Source organism: Alosa sapidissima, chromosome 24 (genome assembly GCF_018492685.1).
Source record: "Alosa sapidissima isolate fAloSap1 chromosome 24, fAloSap1.pri, whole genome shotgun sequence".
In the NCBI taxonomy this organism is placed as follows: domain Eukaryota; kingdom Metazoa; phylum Chordata; class Actinopteri; order Clupeiformes; family Clupeidae; genus Alosa; species Alosa sapidissima.
The window spans coordinates 1-20,736 of NC_055980.1; positions in this window are offsets into that span (position 1 = coordinate 1).

Consider the following 20,736-nt stretch of genomic DNA (forward strand, 5'->3'; position numbering starts at 1 on the left):
AGTGCACTCACAGTCACCCACTCCACCAAAGATCATGTTCCCCTAACCTAACCCTAACCCTTATATGAAAACTAAGAAAATCTGAAAAGTACAAAAAATCAGACCAATTTTTTCTTTTTCACTTTTTTTACCATAGTTCATGCATTTCACATGTCTAGACATGAAATAAAAAATAATTTGGACAATGTCTGACAGATTTTTAAATTTGTCAAAAAAAACTTTCTCTCATCCTGAACGCGAAAACTAAAAAAATCTGAAAAGTGAGAAAAAAATCAGACCAATTTTTTTTTTCATTTTTGTTGCCATAGTTAACGCATTTCACATGTCTAGATGTGAAAAAAAATCATTTTGACAATAATTGACAGATATTGAAATTTTTCAAAAATCTGTCTTTTTTCCTGACCCCGAAACTTATATGAAAACTAAGAAAATCTGAAAAGTACGAAAAAATCATACCAAATTTTTTTTCACTTTTTTTTCCCCATAGCTCATGCATTTCACATGTCTAGACACGAAATAAAAAATAATTTGGACAATGTCTGACAGATTTTGAACTTTGTAAAAAAAAACTTTCTCTCATCCAGACCGCGAAAACTAAAAAAAATCTGAAAAGTAAGAAAAAAATCAGACCAATTTTTTTTTTTCATTTTTGTTGCCATAGTTAACGCATTTCACATGTCTAGATGTGAAAAAAAATAATTTGGACAATAATTGACAGATTTTGAAATTTTTCAAAAATCTGTCTTTTTTCCTGACCCCGAACCTGACCCCGAACCCTTTTTCAAAACCCACTTTGGACTTAGAAGAATTTTCGATTTTTCCCATTCATTTCAATGGGGAAACTAAAAACGGCTATAACTTCCGAACGAAAGGTCATAGGTCAAATATTTTCTTTTCCGCCTCCCCAAAACCGGCCACGAGGAAGCCGGGGAACTTGTCCGCTTCTTTCTACGACCTTCCGTTCTCGAGATATAAGGATTTTAAGTTTTATTTCCGGTTTTTAACCAACTTCCTGTTATCGGAGGAAGTCAAGGGTGGTCTCTATCGAAAGGTCTGGCCCTTAGAAATCCAGGGCACTTGGTCTGAAGTCTCTATGACCTTCCTATCCGGAGATATGATGAGATAAGGACATCAGCAGAGATCAGTCGATGACTGATCGGTGGTTTTTACCCCTATTCCTAACCCTAACCCTAACCCTAACCCTAACCCTAACCCTAACCCTAACCCTAACCCAACATATTTCCATTGGGTTTCCATTCAAACACATTTTCTTTCATAACTCTCAAACCCTACCCCTAGTGGCGAAATGGAGGGGGTGCAACAGTAAGTCATTTTCAAAGATCTATCCACTCAAACAGTAAAAAAAATTTGTTAGGGAAAAAAAAAAGTTCACTACAAAGGTATGCCATTCGACTCAGAATCATCTGAAACGTACTCCTATACACTTTCTGGGGGAACTTTTTTCAAAACCCACTTTGGACTTAGAAGAATTTTCGATTTTTCCCATTCATTTCAATGGGGAAACTAAAAACGGCTATAACTTCCGAACGAAAGGTCATAGGTCAAATATTTTCTTTTCCGCCTCCCCAAAACCGGCCACGAGGAAGCCGGGGAACTTGTCCGCTTCTTTCTACGACCTTCCGTTCTCGAGATATAAGGATTTTAAGTTTTATTTCCGGTTTTTAACCAACTTCCTGTTATCGGAGGAAGTCAAGGGTGGTCTCTATCGAAAGGTCTGGCCCTTAGAAATCCAGGGCACTTGGTCTGAAGTCTCTATGACCTTCCTATCCGGAGATATGATGAGATAAGGACATCAGCAGAGATCAGTCGATGACTGATCGGTGGTTTTTACCCCTATTCCTAACCCTAACCCTAACCCTAACCCTAACCCTAACCCTAACCCTAACCCTAACCCTAACCCTAACCCTAACCCTAACCCAACCCCCACCCCTTAACCTAACCCCCATCCCTCAACCCAACCCCCACCCCTCAACCTAACCCCTATCCCTCAACCTAACCCCCATCCCTCAACCTAACCTCCAGCCCCCCACCCCTTATCCTAACCCTTCATGAGTTGTTTATTTATTTATTTATTTTTCTTTATTTATTTGTTTATTTATATATACATATCATTTTATTTATAGACAGTTGACCTTTTCATACACTTTCCCTTCCTTGTTGGTGTGGTTGGATCCAATCGGCCAGTGCACTCACAGTCACCCACTCCACCAAAGATCATGTTCCCCTAACCTAACCCTAACCCTTATATGAAAACTAAGAAAATCTGAAAAGTACAAAAAATCAGACCAATTTTTTCTTTTTCACTTTTTTTACCATAGTTCATGCATTTCACATGTCTAGACATGAAATAAAAAATAATTTGGACAATGTCTGACAGATTTTTAAATTTGTCAAAAAAAACTTTCTCTCATCCTGAACGCGAAAACTAAAAAAATCTGAAAAGTGAGAAAAAAATCAGACCAATTTTTTTTTTCATTTTTGTTGCCATAGTTAACGCATTTCACATGTCTAGATGTGAAAAAAAATCATTTTGACAATAATTGACAGATATTGAAATTTTTCAAAAATCTGTCTTTTTTCCTGACCCCGAAACTTATATGAAAACTAAGAAAATCTGAAAAGTACGAAAAAATCATACCAAATTTTTTTTCACTTTTTTTTCCCCATAGCTCATGCATTTCACATGTCTAGACACGAAATAAAAAATAATTTGGACAATGTCTGACAGATTTTGAACTTTGTAAAAAAAAACTTTCTCTCATCCAGACCGCGAAAACTAAAAAAAATCTGAAAAGTAAGAAAAAAATCAGACCAATTTTTTTTTTTCATTTTTGTTGCCATAGTTAACGCATTTCACATGTCTAGATGTGAAAAAAAATAATTTGGACAATAATTGACAGATTTTGAAATTTTTCAAAAATCTGTCTTTTTTCCTGACCCCGAACCTTATATGAAAACTAAGAAAATCTGAAAAGTACAAAAAATCAGACCAATTTTTTCTTTTTCACTTTTTTTACCATAGTTCATGCATTTCACATGTCTAGATGTGAAAAAAAAATATTTTGACAATAATTGACAGATTTTGACATTTTTCAAAAATCTGTCTTTTTTCCTGACCCCGAAACTTATATGAAAACTAAGAAAATCTGAAAAGTACAAAAAATCAGACCAATTTTTTCTTTTTCACTTTTTTTACCATAGTTCATGCATTTCACATGTCTAGACATGAAATAAAAAATAATTTGGACAATGTCTGACAGATTTTCAAATTTGTCAAAAAAAACTTTCTCTCATCCTGAACGCGAAAACTAAAAAAATCTGAAAAGTAAGAAAAAAATCAGACCAATTTTTTTTTTCATTTTTGTTTCCATAGTTAACGCATTTCACATGTCTAGATGTGAAAAAAAATAATTTTGACAATAATTGACAGATTTTGACATTTTTCAAAAATCTGTCTTTTTTCCTGACCCCGAAACTTATATGAAAACTAAGAAAATCTGAAAAGTACAAAAAATCAGACCAATTTTTTCTTTTTCACTTTTTTTACCATAGTTCATGCATTTCACATGTCTAGACATGAAATAAAAAATAATTTGGACAATGTCTGACAGATTTTCAAATTTGTCAAAAAAAACTTTCTCTCATCCTGAACGCGAAAACTAAAAAAATCTGAAAAGTGAGAAAAAAATCAGACCAATTTTTTTTTTCATTTTTGTTGCCATAGTTAACGCATTTCACATGTCTAGATGTGAAAAAAAATCATTTTGACAATAATTGACAGATATTGAAATTTTTCAAAAATCTGTCTTTTTTCCTGACCCCGAAACTTATATGAAAACTAAGAAAATCTGAAAAGTACGAAAAAATCATACCAAATTTTTTTTCACTTTTTTTTCCCCATAGCTCATGCATTTCACATGTCTAGACACGAAATAAAAAATAATTTGGACAATGTCTGACAGATTTTGAACTTTGTAAAAAAAAACTTTCTCTCATCCAGACCGCGAAAACTAAAAAAATCTGAAAAGTAAGAAAAAAATCAGACCAATTTTTTTTTTTCATTTTTGTTGCCATAGTTAACGCATTTCACATGTCTAGATGTGAAAAAAAATAATTTGGACAATAATTGACAGATTTTGACATTTTTCAAAAATCTGTCTTTTTTCCTGACCCCGAAACTTATATGAAAACTAAGAAAATCTGAAAAGTACAAAAAATCAGACCAATTTTTTCTTTTTCACTTTTTTTACCATAGTTCATGCATTTCACATGTCTAGACATGAAATAAAAAATAATTTGGACAATGTCTGACAGATTTTCAAATTTGTCAAAAAAAACTTTCTCTCATCCTGAACGCGAAAACTAAAAAAATCTGAAAAGTAAGAAAAAAATCAGACCAATTTTTTTTTTCATTTTTGTTTCCATAGTTAACGCATTTCACATGTCTAGATGTGAAAAAAAATAATTTTGACAATAATTGACAGATTTTGACATTTTTCAAAAATCTGTCTTTTTTCCTGACCCCGAAACTTATATGAAAACTAAGAAAATCTGAAAAGTACAAAAAATCAGACCAATTTTTTCTTTTTCACTTTTTTTACCATAGTTCATGCATTTCACATGTCTAGACATGAAATAAAAAATAATTTGGACAATGTCTGACAGATTTTCAAATTTGTCAAAAAAAACTTTCTCTCATCCTGAACGCGAAAACTAAAAAAATCTGAAAAGTAAGAAAAAAATCAGACCAATTTTTTTTTTCATTTTTGTTTCCATAGTTAACGCATTTCACATGTCTAGATGTGAAAAAAAATAATTTTGACAATAATTGACAGATTTTGACATTTTTCAAAAATCTGTCTTTTTTCCTGACCCCGAAACTTATATGAAAACTAAGAAAATCTGAAAAGTACAAAAAATCAGACCAATTTTTTCTTTTTCACTTTTTTTACCATAGTTCATGCATTTCACATGTCTAGACATGAAATAAAAAATAATTTGGACAATGTCTGACAGATTTTCAAATTTGTCAAAAAAAACTTTCTCTCATCCTGAACGCGAAAACTAAAAAAATCTGAAAAGTAAGAAAAAAATCAGACCAATTTTTTTTTTCATTTTTGTTTCCATAGTTAACGCATTTCACATGTCTAGATGTGAAAAAAAATAATTTTGACAATAATTGACAGATTTTGACATTTTTCAAAAATCTGTCTTTTTTCCTGACCCCGAAACTTATATGAAAACTAAGAAAATCTGAAAAGTACAAAAAATCAGACCAATTTTTTCTTTTTCACTTTTTTTACCATAGTTCATGCATTTCACATGTCTAGACATGAAATAAAAAATAATTTGGACAATGTCTGACAGATTTTCAAATTTGTCAAAAAAAACTTTCTCTCATCCTGAACGCGAAAACTAAAAAAATCTGAAAAGTAAGAAAAAAATCAGACCAATTTTTTTTTTCATTTTTGTTTCCATAGTTAACGCATTTCACATGTCTAGATGTGAAAAAAAATAATTTTGACAATAATTGACAGATTTTGACATTTTTCAAAAATCTGTCTTTTTTCCTGACCCCGAACCTTATATGAAAACTAAAAAAATCTGAAAAGTAAGAAAAAAATCAGACCAATTTTTTTTTTCATTTTTGTTTCCATAGTTAACGCATTTCACATGTCTAGATGTGAAAAAAAATAATTTGGACAATAATTGACAGATTTTGACATTTTTCAAAAATCTGTCTTTTTTCCTGACCCCGAACCTTATATGAAAACTAAAAAAATCTGAAAAGTAAGAAAAAAATCAGACCAATTTTTTTTTTCATTTTTGTTTCCATAGTTAACGCATTTCACATGTCTAGATGTGAAAAAAAATAATTTGGACAATAATTGACAGATTTTGACATTTTTCAAAAATCTGTCTTTTTTCCTGACCCCGAAACTTATATGAAAACTAAGAAAATCTGAAAAGTACAAAAAATCAGACCAATTTTTTCTTTTTCACTTTTTTTACCATAGTTCATGCATTTCACATGTCTAGACATGAAATAAAAAATAATTTGGACAATGTCTGACAGATTTTCAAATTTGTCAAAAAAAACTTTCTCTCATCCTGAACGCGAAAACTAAAAAAATCTGAAAAGTAAGAAAAAAATCAGACCAATTTTTTTTTTCATTTTTGTTTCCATAGTTAACGCATTTCACATGTCTAGATGTGAAAAAAAATAATTTGGACAATAATTGACAGATTTTGACATTTTTCAAAAATCTGTCTTTTTTCCTGACCCCGAAACTTATATGAAAACTAAGAAAATCTGAAAAGTACAAAAAATCAGACCAATTTTTTCTTTTTCACTTTTTTTACCATAGTTCATGCATTTCACATGTCTAGACATGAAATAAAAAATAATTTGGACAATGTCTGACAGATTTTCAAATTTGTCAAAAAAAACTTTCTCTCATCCTGAACGCGAAAACTAAAAAAATCTGAAAAGTAAGAAAAAAATCAGACCAATTTTTTTTTTCATTTTTGTTTCCATAGTTAACGCATTTCACATGTCTAGATGTGAAAAAAAATAATTTTGACAATAATTGACAGATTTTGACATTTTTCAAAAATCTGTCTTTTTTCCTGACCCCGAACCTTATATGAAAACTAAAAAAATCTGAAAAGTAAGAAAAAAATCAGACCAATTTTTTCTTTTTCACTTTTTTTACCATAGTTCATGCATTTCACATGTCTAGACATGAAATAAAAAATAATTTGGACAATGTCTGACAGATTTTCAAATTTGTCAAAAAAAACTTTCTCTCATCCTGAACGCGAAAACTAAAAAAATCTGAAAAGTAAGAAAAAAATCAGACCAATTTTTTTTTTCATTTTTGTTTCCATAGTTAACGCATTTCACATGTCTAGATGTGAAAAAAAATAATTTGGACAATAATTGACAGATTTTGACATTTTTCAAAAATCTGTCTTTTTTCCTGACCCCGAAACTTATATGAAAACTAAGAAAATCTGAAAAGTACAAAAAATCAGACCAATTTTTTCTTTTTCACTTTTTTTACCATAGTTCATGCATTTCACATGTCTAGACATGAAATAAAAAATAATTTGGACAATGTCTGACAGATTTTCAAATTTGTCAAAAAAAACTTTCTCTCATCCTGAACGCGAAAACTAAAAAAATCTGAAAAGTAAGAAAAAAATCAGACCAATTTTTTTTTTCATTTTTGTTTCCATAGTTAACGCATTTCACATGTCTAGATGTGAAAAAAAATAATTTGGACAATAATTGACAGATTTTGACATTTTTCAAAAATCTGTCTTTTTTCCTGACCCCGAAACTTATATGAAAACTAAGAAAATCTGAAAAGTACAAAAAATCAGACCAATTTTTTCTTTTTCACTTTTTTTACCATAGTTCATGCATTTCACATGTCTAGACATGAAATAAAAAATAATTTGGACAATGTCTGACAGATTTTCAAATTTGTCAAAAAAAACTTTCTCTCATCCTGAACGCGAAAACTAAAAAAATCTGAAAAGTAAGAAAAAAATCAGACCAATTTTTTTTTTCATTTTTGTTTCCATAGTTAACGCATTTCACATGTCTAGATGTGAAAAAAAATAATTTTGACAATAATTGACAGATTTTGACATTTTTCAAAAATCTGTCTTTTTTCCTGACCCCGAAACTTATATGAAAACTAAGAAAATCTGAAAAGTACAAAAAATAAGACCAATTTTTTCTTTTTCACTTTTTTTACCATAGTTCATGCATTTCACATGTCTAGACATGAAATAAAAAATAATTTGGACAATGTCTGACAGATTTTCAAATTTGTCAAAAAAAACTTTCTCTCATCCTGAACGCGAAAACTAAAAAAATCTGAAAAGTGAGAAATAAATCAGACCAATTTTTTTTTTCATTTTTGTTGCCATAGTTAACGCATTTCACATGTCTAGATGTGAAAAAAAATCATTTGGACAATAATTGACAGATTTTGAAATTTTTCAAAAATCTGTCTTTTTTCCTGACCCCGAACCTTATATGAAAACTAAGAAAATCTGAAAAGTACAAAAAATCAGACCAATTTTTTCTTTTTCACTTTTTTTACCATAGTTCATGCATTTCACATGTCTAGATGTGAAAAAAAAATATTTTGACAATAATTGACAGATTTTGACATTTTTCAAAAATCTGTCTTTTTTCCTGACCCCGAAACTTATATGAAAACTAAGAAAATCTGAAAAGTACAAAAAATCAGACCAATTTTTTCTTTTTCACTTTTTTTACCATAGTTCATGCATTTCACATGTCTAGACATGAAATAAAAAATAATTTGGACAATGTCTGACAGATTTTCAAATTTGTCAAAAAAAACTTTCTCTCATCCTGAACGCGAAAACTAAAAAAATCTGAAAAGTAAGAAAAAAATCAGACCAATTTTTTTTTTCATTTTTGTTTCCATAGTTAACGCATTTCACATGTCTAGATGTGAAAAAAAATAATTTTGACAATAATTGACAGATTTTGACATTTTTCAAAAATCTGTCTTTTTTCCTGACCCCGAAACTTATATGAAAACTAAGAAAATCTGAAAAGTACAAAAAATCAGACCAATTTTTTCTTTTTCACTTTTTTTACCATAGTTCATGCATTTCACATGTCTAGACATGAAATAAAAAATAATTTGGACAATGTCTGACAGATTTTCAAATTTGTCAAAAAAAACTTTCTCTCATCCTGAACGCGAAAACTAAAAAAATCTGAAAAGTAAGAAAAAAATCCGACCAATTTTTTTTTTCATTTTTGTTTCCATAGTTAACGCATTTCACATGTCTAGATGTGAAAAAAAATAATTTTGACAATAATTGACAGATTTTGACATTTTTCAAAAATCTGTCTTTTTTCCTGACCCCGAAACTTATATGAAAACTAAGAAAATCTGAAAAGTACAAAAAATCAGACCAATTTTTTCTTTTTCACTTTTTTTACCATAGTTCATGCATTTCACATGTCTAGACATGAAATAAAAAATAATTTGGACAATGTCTGACAGATTTTCAAATTTGTCAAAAAAAACTTTCTCTCATCCTGAACGCGAAAACTAAAAAAATCTGAAAAGTGAGAAAAAAATCAGACCAATTTTTTTTTTCATTTTTGTTGCCATAGTTAACGCATTTCACATGTCTAGATGTGAAAAAAAATCATTTTGACAATAATTGACAGATATTGAAATTTTTCAAAAATCTGTCTTTTTTCCTGACCCCGAAACTTATATGAAAACTAAGAAAATCTGAAAAGTACGAAAAAATCATACCAAATTTTTTTTCACTTTTTTTTCCCCATATCTCATGCATTTCACATGTCTAGACACGAAATAAAAAATAATTTGGACAATGTCTGACAGATTTTGAACTTTGTAAAAAAAAACTTTCTCTCATCCAGACCGCGAAAACTAAAAAAAATCTGAAAAGTAAGAAAAAAATCAGACCAATTTTTTTTTTTCATTTTTGTTGCCATAGTTAACGCATTTCACATGTCTAGATGTGAAAAAAAATAATTTGGACAATAATTGACAGATTTTGAAATTTTTCAAAAATCTGTCTTTTTTCCTGACCCCGAACCTTATATGAAAACTAAGAAAATCTGAAAAGTACAAAAAATCAGACCAATTTTTTCTTTTTCACTTTTTTTACCATAGTTCATGCATTTCACATGTCTAGATGTGAAAAAAAAATATTTTGACAATAATTGACAGATTTTGACATTTTTCAAAAATCTGTCTTTTTTCCTGACCCCGAAACTTATATGAAAACTAAGAAAATCTGAAAAGTACAAAAAATCAGACCAATTTTTTCTTTTTCACTTTTTTTACCATAGTTCATGCATTTCACATGTCTAGACATGAAATAAAAAATAATTTGGACAATGTCTGACAGATTTTCAAATTTGTCAAAAAAAACTTTCTCTCATCCTGAACGCGAAAACTAAAAAAATCTGAAAAGTAAGAAAAAAATCAGACCAATTTTTTTTTTCATTTTTGTTTCCATAGTTAACGCATTTCACATGTCTAGATGTGAAAAAAAATAATTTTGACAATAATTGACAGATTTTGACATTTTTCAAAAATCTGTCTTTTTTCCTGACCCCGAAACTTATATGAAAACTAAGAAAATCTGAAAAGTACAAAAAATCAGACCAATTTTTTCTTTTTCACTTTTTTTACCATAGTTCATGCATTTCACATGTCTAGACATGAAATAAAAAATAATTTGGACAATGTCTGACAGATTTTCAAATTTGTCAAAAAAAACTTTCTCTCATCCTGAACGCGAAAACTAAAAAAATCTGAAAAGTGAGAAAAAAATCAGACCAATTTTTTTTTTCATTTTTGTTGCCATAGTTAACGCATTTCACATGTCTAGATGTGAAAAAAAATCATTTTGACAATAATTGACAGATATTGAAATTTTTCAAAAATCTGTCTTTTTTCCTGACCCCGAAACTTATATGAAAACTAAGAAAATCTGAAAAGTACGAAAAAATCATACCAAATTTTTTTTCACTTTTTTTTCCCCATAGCTCATGCATTTCACATGTCTAGACACGAAATAAAAAATAATTTGGACAATGTCTGACAGATTTTGAACTTTGTAAAAAAAAACTTTCTCTCATCCAGACCGCGAAAACTAAAAAAATCTGAAAAGTAAGAAAAAAATCAGACCAATTTTTTTTTTTCATTTTTGTTGCCATAGTTAACGCATTTCACATGTCTAGATGTGAAAAAAAATAATTTGGACAATAATTGACAGATTTTGACATTTTTCAAAAATCTGTCTTTTTTCCTGACCCCGAAACTTATATGAAAACTAAGAAAATCTGAAAAGTACAAAAAATCAGACCAATTTTTTCTTTTTCACTTTTTTTACCATAGTTCATGCATTTCACATGTCTAGACATGAAATAAAAAATAATTTGGACAATGTCTGACAGATTTTCAAATTTGTCAAAAAAAACTTTCTCTCATCCTGAACGCGAAAACTAAAAAAATCTGAAAAGTAAGAAAAAAATCAGACCAATTTTTTTTTTCATTTTTGTTTCCATAGTTAACGCATTTCACATGTCTAGATGTGAAAAAAAATAATTTTGACAATAATTGACAGATTTTGACATTTTTCAAAAATCTGTCTTTTTTCCTGACCCCGAAACTTATATGAAAACTAAGAAAATCTGAAAAGTACAAAAAATCAGACCAATTTTTTCTTTTTCACTTTTTTTACCATAGTTCATGCATTTCACATGTCTAGACATGAAATAAAAAATAATTTGGACAATGTCTGACAGATTTTCAAATTTGTCAAAAAAAACTTTCTCTCATCCTGAACGCGAAAACTAAAAAAATCTGAAAAGTAAGAAAAAAATCAGACCAATTTTTTTTTTCATTTTTGTTTCCATAGTTAACGCATTTCACATGTCTAGATGTGAAAAAAAATAATTTTGACAATAATTGACAGATTTTGACATTTTTCAAAAATCTGTCTTTTTTCCTGACCCCGAAACTTATATGAAAACTAAGAAAATCTGAAAAGTACAAAAAATCAGACCAATTTTTTCTTTTTCACTTTTTTTACCATAGTTCATGCATTTCACATGTCTAGACATGAAATAAAAAATAATTTGGACAATGTCTGACAGATTTTCAAATTTGTCAAAAAAAACTTTCTCTCATCCTGAACGCGAAAACTAAAAAAATCTGAAAAGTAAGAAAAAAATCAGACCAATTTTTTTTTTCATTTTTGTTTCCATAGTTAACGCATTTCACATGTCTAGATGTGAAAAAAAATAATTTTGACAATAATTGACAGATTTTGACATTTTTCAAAAATCTGTCTTTTTTCCTGACCCCGAACCTTATATGAAAACTAAAAAAATCTGAAAAGTAAGAAAAAAATCAGACCAATTTTTTTTTTCATTTTTGTTTCCATAGTTAACGCATTTCACATGTCTAGATGTGAAAAAAAATAATTTGGACAATAATTGACAGATTTTGACATTTTTCAAAAATCTGTCTTTTTTCCTGACCCCGAACCTTATATGAAAACTAAAAAAATCTGAAAAGTAAGAAAAAAATCAGACCAATTTTTTTTTTCATTTTTGTTTCCATAGTTAACGCATTTCACATGTCTAGATGTGAAAAAAAATAATTTGGACAATAATTGACAGATTTTGACATTTTTCAAAAATCTGTCTTTTTTCCTGACCCCGAAACTTATATGAAAACTAAGAAAATCTGAAAAGTACAAAAAATCAGACCAATTTTTTCTTTTTCACTTTTTTTACCATAGTTCATGCATTTCACATGTCTAGACATGAAATAAAAAATAATTTGGACAATGTCTGACAGATTTTCAAATTTGTCAAAAAAAACTTTCTCTCATCCTGAACGCGAAAACTAAAAAAATCTGAAAAGTAAGAAAAAAATCAGACCAATTTTTTTTTTCATTTTTGTTTCCATAGTTAACGCATTTCACATGTCTAGATGTGAAAAAAAATAATTTGGACAATAATTGACAGATTTTGACATTTTTCAAAAATCTGTCTTTTTTCCTGACCCCGAAACTTATATGAAAACTAAGAAAATCTGAAAAGTACAAAAAATCAGACCAATTTTTTCTTTTTCACTTTTTTTACCATAGTTCATGCATTTCACATGTCTAGACATGAAATAAAAAATAATTTGGACAATGTCTGACAGATTTTCAAATTTGTCAAAAAAAACTTTCTCTCATCCTGAACGCGAAAACTAAAAAAATCTGAAAAGTAAGAAAAAAATCAGACCAATTTTTTTTTTCATTTTTGTTTCCATAGTTAACGCATTTCACATGTCTAGATGTGAAAAAAAATAATTTTGACAATAATTGACAGATTTTGACATTTTTCAAAAATCTGTCTTTTTTCCTGACCCCGAACCTTATATGAAAACTAAAAAAATCTGAAAAGTAAGAAAAAAATCAGACCAATTTTTTCTTTTTCACTTTTTTTACCATAGTTCATGCATTTCACATGTCTAGACATGAAATAAAAAATAATTTGGACAATGTCTGACAGATTTTCAAATTTGTCAAAAAAAACTTTCTCTCATCCTGAACGCGAAAACTAAAAAAATCTGAAAAGTAAGAAAAAAATCAGACCAATTTTTTTTTTCATTTTTGTTTCCATAGTTAACGCATTTCACATGTCTAGATGTGAAAAAAAATAATTTGGACAATAATTGACAGATTTTGACATTTTTCAAAAATCTGTCTTTTTTCCTGACCCCGAAACTTATATGAAAACTAAGAAAATCTGAAAAGTACAAAAAATCAGACCAATTTTTTCTTTTTCACTTTTTTTACCATAGTTCATGCATTTCACATGTCTAGACATGAAATAAAAAATAATTTGGACAATGTCTGACAGATTTTCAAATTTGTCAAAAAAAACTTTCTCTCATCCTGAACGCGAAAACTAAAAAAATCTGAAAAGTAAGAAAAAAATCAGACCAATTTTTTTTTTCATTTTTGTTTCCATAGTTAACGCATTTCACATGTCTAGATGTGAAAAAAAATAATTTGGACAATAATTGACAGATTTTGACATTTTTCAAAAATCTGTCTTTTTTCCTGACCCCGAAACTTATATGAAAACTAAGAAAATCTGAAAAGTACAAAAAATCAGACCAATTTTTTCTTTTTCACTTTTTTTACCATAGTTCATGCATTTCACATGTCTAGACATGAAATAAAAAATAATTTGGACAATGTCTGACAGATTTTCAAATTTGTCAAAAAAAACTTTCTCTCATCCTGAACGCGAAAACTAAAAAAATCTGAAAAGTAAGAAAAAAATCAGACCAATTTTTTTTTTCATTTTTGTTTCCATAGTTAACGCATTTCACATGTCTAGATGTGAAAAAAAATAATTTTGACAATAATTGACAGATTTTGACATTTTTCAAAAATCTGTCTTTTTTCCTGACCCCGAAACTTATATGAAAACTAAGAAAATCTGAAAAGTACAAAAAATAAGACCAATTTTTTCTTTTTCACTTTTTTTACCATAGTTCATGCATTTCACATGTCTAGACATGAAATAAAAAATAATTTGGACAATGTCTGACAGATTTTCAAATTTGTCAAAAAAAACTTTCTCTCATCCTGAACGCGAAAACTAAAAAAATCTGAAAAGTGAGAAATAAATCAGACCAATTTTTTTTTTCATTTTTGTTGCCATAGTTAACGCATTTCACATGTCTAGATGTGAAAAAAAATCATTTGGACAATAATTGACAGATTTTGAAATTTTTCAAAAATCTGTCTTTTTTCCTGACCCCGAACCTTATATGAAAACTAAGAAAATCTGAAAAGTACAAAAAATCAGACCAATTTTTTCTTTTTCACTTTTTTTACCATAGTTCATGCATTTCACATGTCTAGATGTGAAAAAAAAATATTTTGACAATAATTGACAGATTTTGACATTTTTCAAAAATCTGTCTTTTTTCCTGACCCCGAAACTTATATGAAAACTAAGAAAATCTGAAAAGTACAAAAAATCAGACCAATTTTTTCTTTTTCACTTTTTTTACCATAGTTCATGCATTTCACATGTCTAGACATGAAATAAAAAATAATTTGGACAATGTCTGACAGATTTTCAAATTTGTCAAAAAAAACTTTCTCTCATCCTGAACGCGAAAACTAAAAAAATCTGAAAAGTAAGAAAAAAATCAGACCAATTTTTTTTTCATTTTTGTTTCCATAGTTAACGCATTTCACATGTCTAGATGTGAAAAAAAATAATTTTTACAATAATTGACAGATTTTGACATTTTTCAAAAATCTGTCTTTTTTCCTGACCCCGAAACTTATATGAAAACTAAGAAAATCTGAAAAGTACAAAAAATCAGACCAATTTTTTCTTTTTCACTTTTTTTACCATAGTTCATGCATTTCACATGTCTAGACATGAAATAAAAAATAATTTGGACAATGTCTGACAGATTTTCAAATTTGTCAAAAAAAACTTTCTCTCATCCTGAACGCGAAAACTAAAAAAATCTGAAAAGTAAGAAAAAAATCAGACCAATTTTTTTTTTCATTTTTGTTTCCATAGTTAACGCATTTCACATGTCTAGATGTGAAAAAAAATAATTTGGACAATAATTGACAGATTTTGACATTTTTCAAAAATCTGTCTTTTTTCCTGACCCCGAACCTTATATGAAAACTAAGAAAATCTGAAAAGTACAAAAAATCAGACGAATTTTTTCTTTTTCACTTTTTTTACCATAGTTCATGCATTTCACATGTCTAGATGTGAAAAAAAAATATTTTGACAATAATTGACAGATTTTGAAATTTTTCAAAAATCTGTCTTTTTTCCTGACCCCGAACCTTATATGAAAACTAAGAAAATCTGAAAAGTACAAAAAATCAGACCAATTTTTTCTTTTTCACTTTTTTTACCATAGTTCATGAATTTCACATGTCTAGACATGAAATAAAAAATAATTTGGACAATGTCTGACAGATTTTCAAATTTGTCAAAAAAAACTTTCTCTCATCCTGAACGCGAAAACTAAAAAAATCTGAAAAGTAAGAAAAAAATCAGACCAATTTTTTTTTTCATTTTTGTTTCCATAGTTAACGCATTTCACATGTCTAGATGTGAAAAAAAATCATTTTGACAATAATTGACAGATATTGAAATTTTTCAAAAATCTGTCTTTTTTCCTGACCCCGGACCTTATATGAAAACTAAGAAAATCTGAAAAGTACGAAAAAATCATACCAAATTTTTTTTCACTTTTTTTTCCCATAGCTCATGCATTTCACATGTCTAGACACGAAATAAAAAATAATTTGGACAATGTCTGACAGATTTTGAACTTTGTAAAAAAAAACTTTCTCTCATCCAGACCGCGAAAACTAAAAAAATCTGAAAAGTAAGAAAAAAATCAGACCAATTTTTTTTTTTCATTTTTGTTGCCATAGTTAACGCATTTCACATGTCTAGATGTGAAAAAAAATAATTTGGACAATAATTGACAGATTTTGAAATTTTTCAAAAATCTGTCTTTTTTCCTGACCCCGAACCTTATATGAAAACTAAGAAAATCTGAAAAGTACAAAAAATCAGACCAATTTTTTCTTTTTCACTTTTTTTACCATAGTTCATGCATTTCACATGTCTAGACATGAAATAAAAAATAATTTGGACAATGTCTGACAGATTTTCAAATTTGTCAAAAAAAACTTTCTCTCATCCTGAACGCGAAAACTAAAAAAATCTGAAAAGTAAGAAAAAAATCAGACCAATTTTTTTTTCATTTTTGTTTCCATAGTTAACGCATTTCACATGTCTAGATGTGAAAAAAAATAATTTTGACAATAATTGACAGATTTTGACATTTTTCAAAAATCTGTCTTTTTTCCTGACCCCGAAACTTATATGAAAACTAAGAAAATCTGAAAAGTACAAAAAATCAGACCAATTTTTTCTTTTTCACTTTTTTTACCATAGTTCATGCATTTCACATGTCTAGACATGAAATAAAAAATAATTTGGACAATGTCTGACAGATTTTCAAATTTGTCAAAAAAAACTTTCTCTCATCCTGAACGCGAAAACTAAAAAAATCTGAAAAGTAAGAAAAAAATCAGACCAATTTTTTTTTTCATTTTTGTTTCCATAGTTAACGCATTTCACATGTCTAGATGTGAAAAAAAATAATTTGGACAATAATTGACAGATTTTGACATTTTTCAAAAATCTGTCTTTTTTCCTGACCCCGAAACTTATATGAAAACTAAGAAAATCTGAAAAGTACAAAAAATCAGACCAATTTTTTCTTTTTCACTTTTTTTACCATAGTTCATGCATTTCACATGTCTAGACATGAAATAAAAAATAATTTGGCCAATGTCTGACAGATTTTCAAATTTGTCAAAAAAAACTTTCTCTCATCCTGAACGCGAAAACTAAAAAAATCTGAAAAGTAAGAAAAAAATCAGACCAATTTTTTTTTTCATTTTTGTTTCCATAGTTAACGCATTTCACATGTCTAGATGTGAAAAAAAATAATTTTGACAATAATTGACAGATTTTGACATTTTTCAAAAATCTGTCTTTTTTCCTGACCCCGAAACTTATATGAAAACTAAGAAAATCTGAAAAGTACAAAAAATCAGACCAATTTTTTCTTTTTCACTTTTTTTACCATAGTTCATGCATTTCACATGTCTAGACATGAAATAAAAAATAATTTGGACAATGTCTGACAGATTTTCAAATTTGTCAAAAAAAACTTTCTCTCATCCTGAACGCGAAAACTAAAAAAATCTGAAAAGTAAGAAAAAAATCAGACCAATTTTTTTTTTCATTTTTGTTTCCATAGTTAACGCATTTCACATGTCTAGATGTGAAAAAAAATAATTTGGACAATAATTGACAGATTTTGACATTTTTCAAAAATCTGTCTTTTTTCCTGACCCCGAAACTTATATGAAAACTAAGAAAATCTGAAAAGTACAAAAAATCAGACCAATTTTTTCTTTTTCACTTTTTTTACCATAGTTCATGCATTTCACATGTCTAGACATGAAATAAAAAATAATTTGGACAATGTCTGACAGATTTTCAAATTTGTCAAAAAAAACTTTCTCTCATCCTGAACGCGAAAACTAAAAAAATCTGAAAAGTAAGAAAAAAATCAGACCAATTTTTTTTTTCATTTTTGTTTCCATAGTTAACGCATTTCACATGTCTAGATGTGAAAAAAAATAATTTTGACAATAATTGACAGATTTTGACATTTTTCAAAAATCTGTCTTTTTTCCTGACCCCGAAACTTATATGAAAACTAAGAAAATCTGAAAAGTACAAAAAATCAGACCAATTTTTTCTTTTTCACTTTTTTTACCATAGTTCATGCATTTCACATGTCTAGACATGAAATAAAAAATAATTTGGACAATGTCTGACAGATTTTCAAATTTGTCAAAAAAAACTTTCTCTCATCCTGAACGCGAAAACTAAAAAAATCTGAAAAGTGAGAAAAAAATCAGACCAATTTTTTTTTCATTTTTGTTGCCATAGTTAACGCATTTCACATGTCTAGATGTGAAAAAAAATCATTTTGACAATAATTGACAGATATTGAAATTTTTCAAAAATCTGTCTTTTTTCCTGACCCCGGACCTTATATGAAAACTAAGAAAATCTGAAAAGTACGAAAAAATCATACCAAATTTTTTTTCACTTTTTTTTCCCATAGCTCATGCATTTCACATGTCTAGACACGAAATAAAAAATAATTTGGACAATGTCTGACAGATTTTGAACTTTGTAAAAAAAAACTTTCTCTCATCCAGACCGCGAAAACTAAAAAAATCTGAAAAGTAAGAAAAAAATCAGACCAATTTTTTTTTTTCATTTTTGTTGCCATAGTTAACGCATTTCACATGTCTAGATGTGAAAAAAAATAATTTGGACAATAATTGACAGATTTTGAAATTTTTCAAAAATCTGTCTTTTTTCCTGACCCCGAAACTTATATGAAAACTAAGAAAATCTGAAAAGTACAAAAAATCAGACCAATTTTTTCTTTTTCACTTTTTTTACCATAGTTCATGCATTTCACATGTCTAGACATGAAATAAAAAATAATTTGGACAATGTCTGACAGATTTTCAAATTTGTCAAAAAAAACTTTCTCTCATCCTGAACGCGAAAACTAAAAAAATCTGAAAAGTAAGAAAAAAATCAGACCAATTTTTTTTTCATTTTTGTTTCCATAGTTAACGCATTTCACATGTCTAGATGTGAAAAAAAATAATTTTGACAATAATTGACAGATTTTGACATTTTTCAAAAATCTGTCTTTTTTCCTGACCCCGAAACTTATATGAAAACTAAGAAAATCTGAAAAGTACAAAAAATCAGACCAATTTTTTCTTTTTCACTTTTTTTACCATAGTTCATGCATTTCACATGTCTAGACATGAAATAAAAAATAATTTGGACAATGTCTGACAGATTTTCAAATTTGTCAAAAAAAACTTTCTCTCATCCTGAACGCGAAAACTAAAAAAATCTGAAAAGTGAGAAAAAAATCAGACCAATTTTTTTTTCATTTTTGTTGCCATAGTTAACGCATTTCACATGTCTAGATGTGAAAAAAAATCATTTTGACAATAATTGACAGATATTGAAATTTTTCAAAAATCTGTCTTTTTTCCTGACCCCGGACCTTATATGAAAACTAAGAAAATCTGAAAAGTACGAAAAAATCATACCAAATTTTTTTTCACTTTTTTTTCCCATAGCTCATGCATTTCACATGTCTAGACACGAAATAAAAAATAATTTGGACAATGTCTGACAGATTTTGAACTTTGTAAAAAAAATCTTTCTCTCATCCAGACCGCGAAAACTAAAAAAATCTGAAAAGTAAGAAAAAAATCAGACCAATTTTTTTTTTCATTTTTGTTGCCATAGTTAACGCATTTCACATGTCTAGATGTGAAAAAAAATAATTTTGACAATAATTGACAGATATTGACATTTTTCAAAAATCTGTCTTTTTTCCTGACCCCGAACCTTATATGAAAACTAAGAAAATCTGAAAAGTACGAAAAAATCATACCAAATTTTTTTTCACTTTTTTTCCCATAGCTCATGCATTTCACATGTCTAGACATGAAATAAAAAATAATTTGGACAATGTCTGACATAATTTGGACAATGTCTGACAGATTTTCAAATTTGTCAAAAAAAACTTTCTCTCATCCTGAACGCGAAAACTAAAAAAATCTGAAAAGTAAGAAAAAAATCAGACCAATTTTTTTTTCATTTTTGTTTCCATAGTTAACGCATTTCACATGTCTAGATGTGAAAAAAAATAATTTTTACAATAATTGACAGATTTTGACATTTTTCAAAAATCTGTCTTTTTTCCTGACCCCGAAACTTATATGAAAACTAAGAAAATCTGAAAAGTACAAAAAATCAGACCAATTTTTTCTTTTTCACTTTTTTTACCATAGTTCATGCATTTCACATGTCTAGACATGAAATAAAAAATAATTTGGACAATGTCTGACAGATTTTCAAATTTGTCAAAAAAAACTTTCTCTCATCCTGAACGCGAAAACTAAAAAAATCTGAAAAGTAAGAAAAAAATCAGACCAATTTTTTTTTTCATTTTTGTTTCCATAGTTAACGCATTTCACATGTCTAGATGTGAAAAAAAATAATTTGGACAATAATTGACAGATTTTGACATTTTTCAAAAATCTGTCTTTTTTCCTGACCCCGAACCTTATATGAAAACTAAGAAAATCTGAAAAGTACAAAAAATCAGACCAATTTTTTCTTTTTCACTTTTTTTACCATAGTTCATGCATTTCACATGTCTAGATGTGAAAAAAAAATATTTTGACAATAATTGACAGATTTTGAAATTTTTCAAAAATCTGTCTTTTTTCCTGACCCCGAACCTTATATGAAAACTAAGAAAATCTGAAAAGTACAAAAAATCAGACCAATTTTTTCTTTTTCACTTTTTTTACCATAGTTCATGCATTTCACATGTCTAGACATGAAATAAAAAATAATTTGGACAATGTCTGACAGATTTTCAAATTTGTCAAAAAAAACTTTCT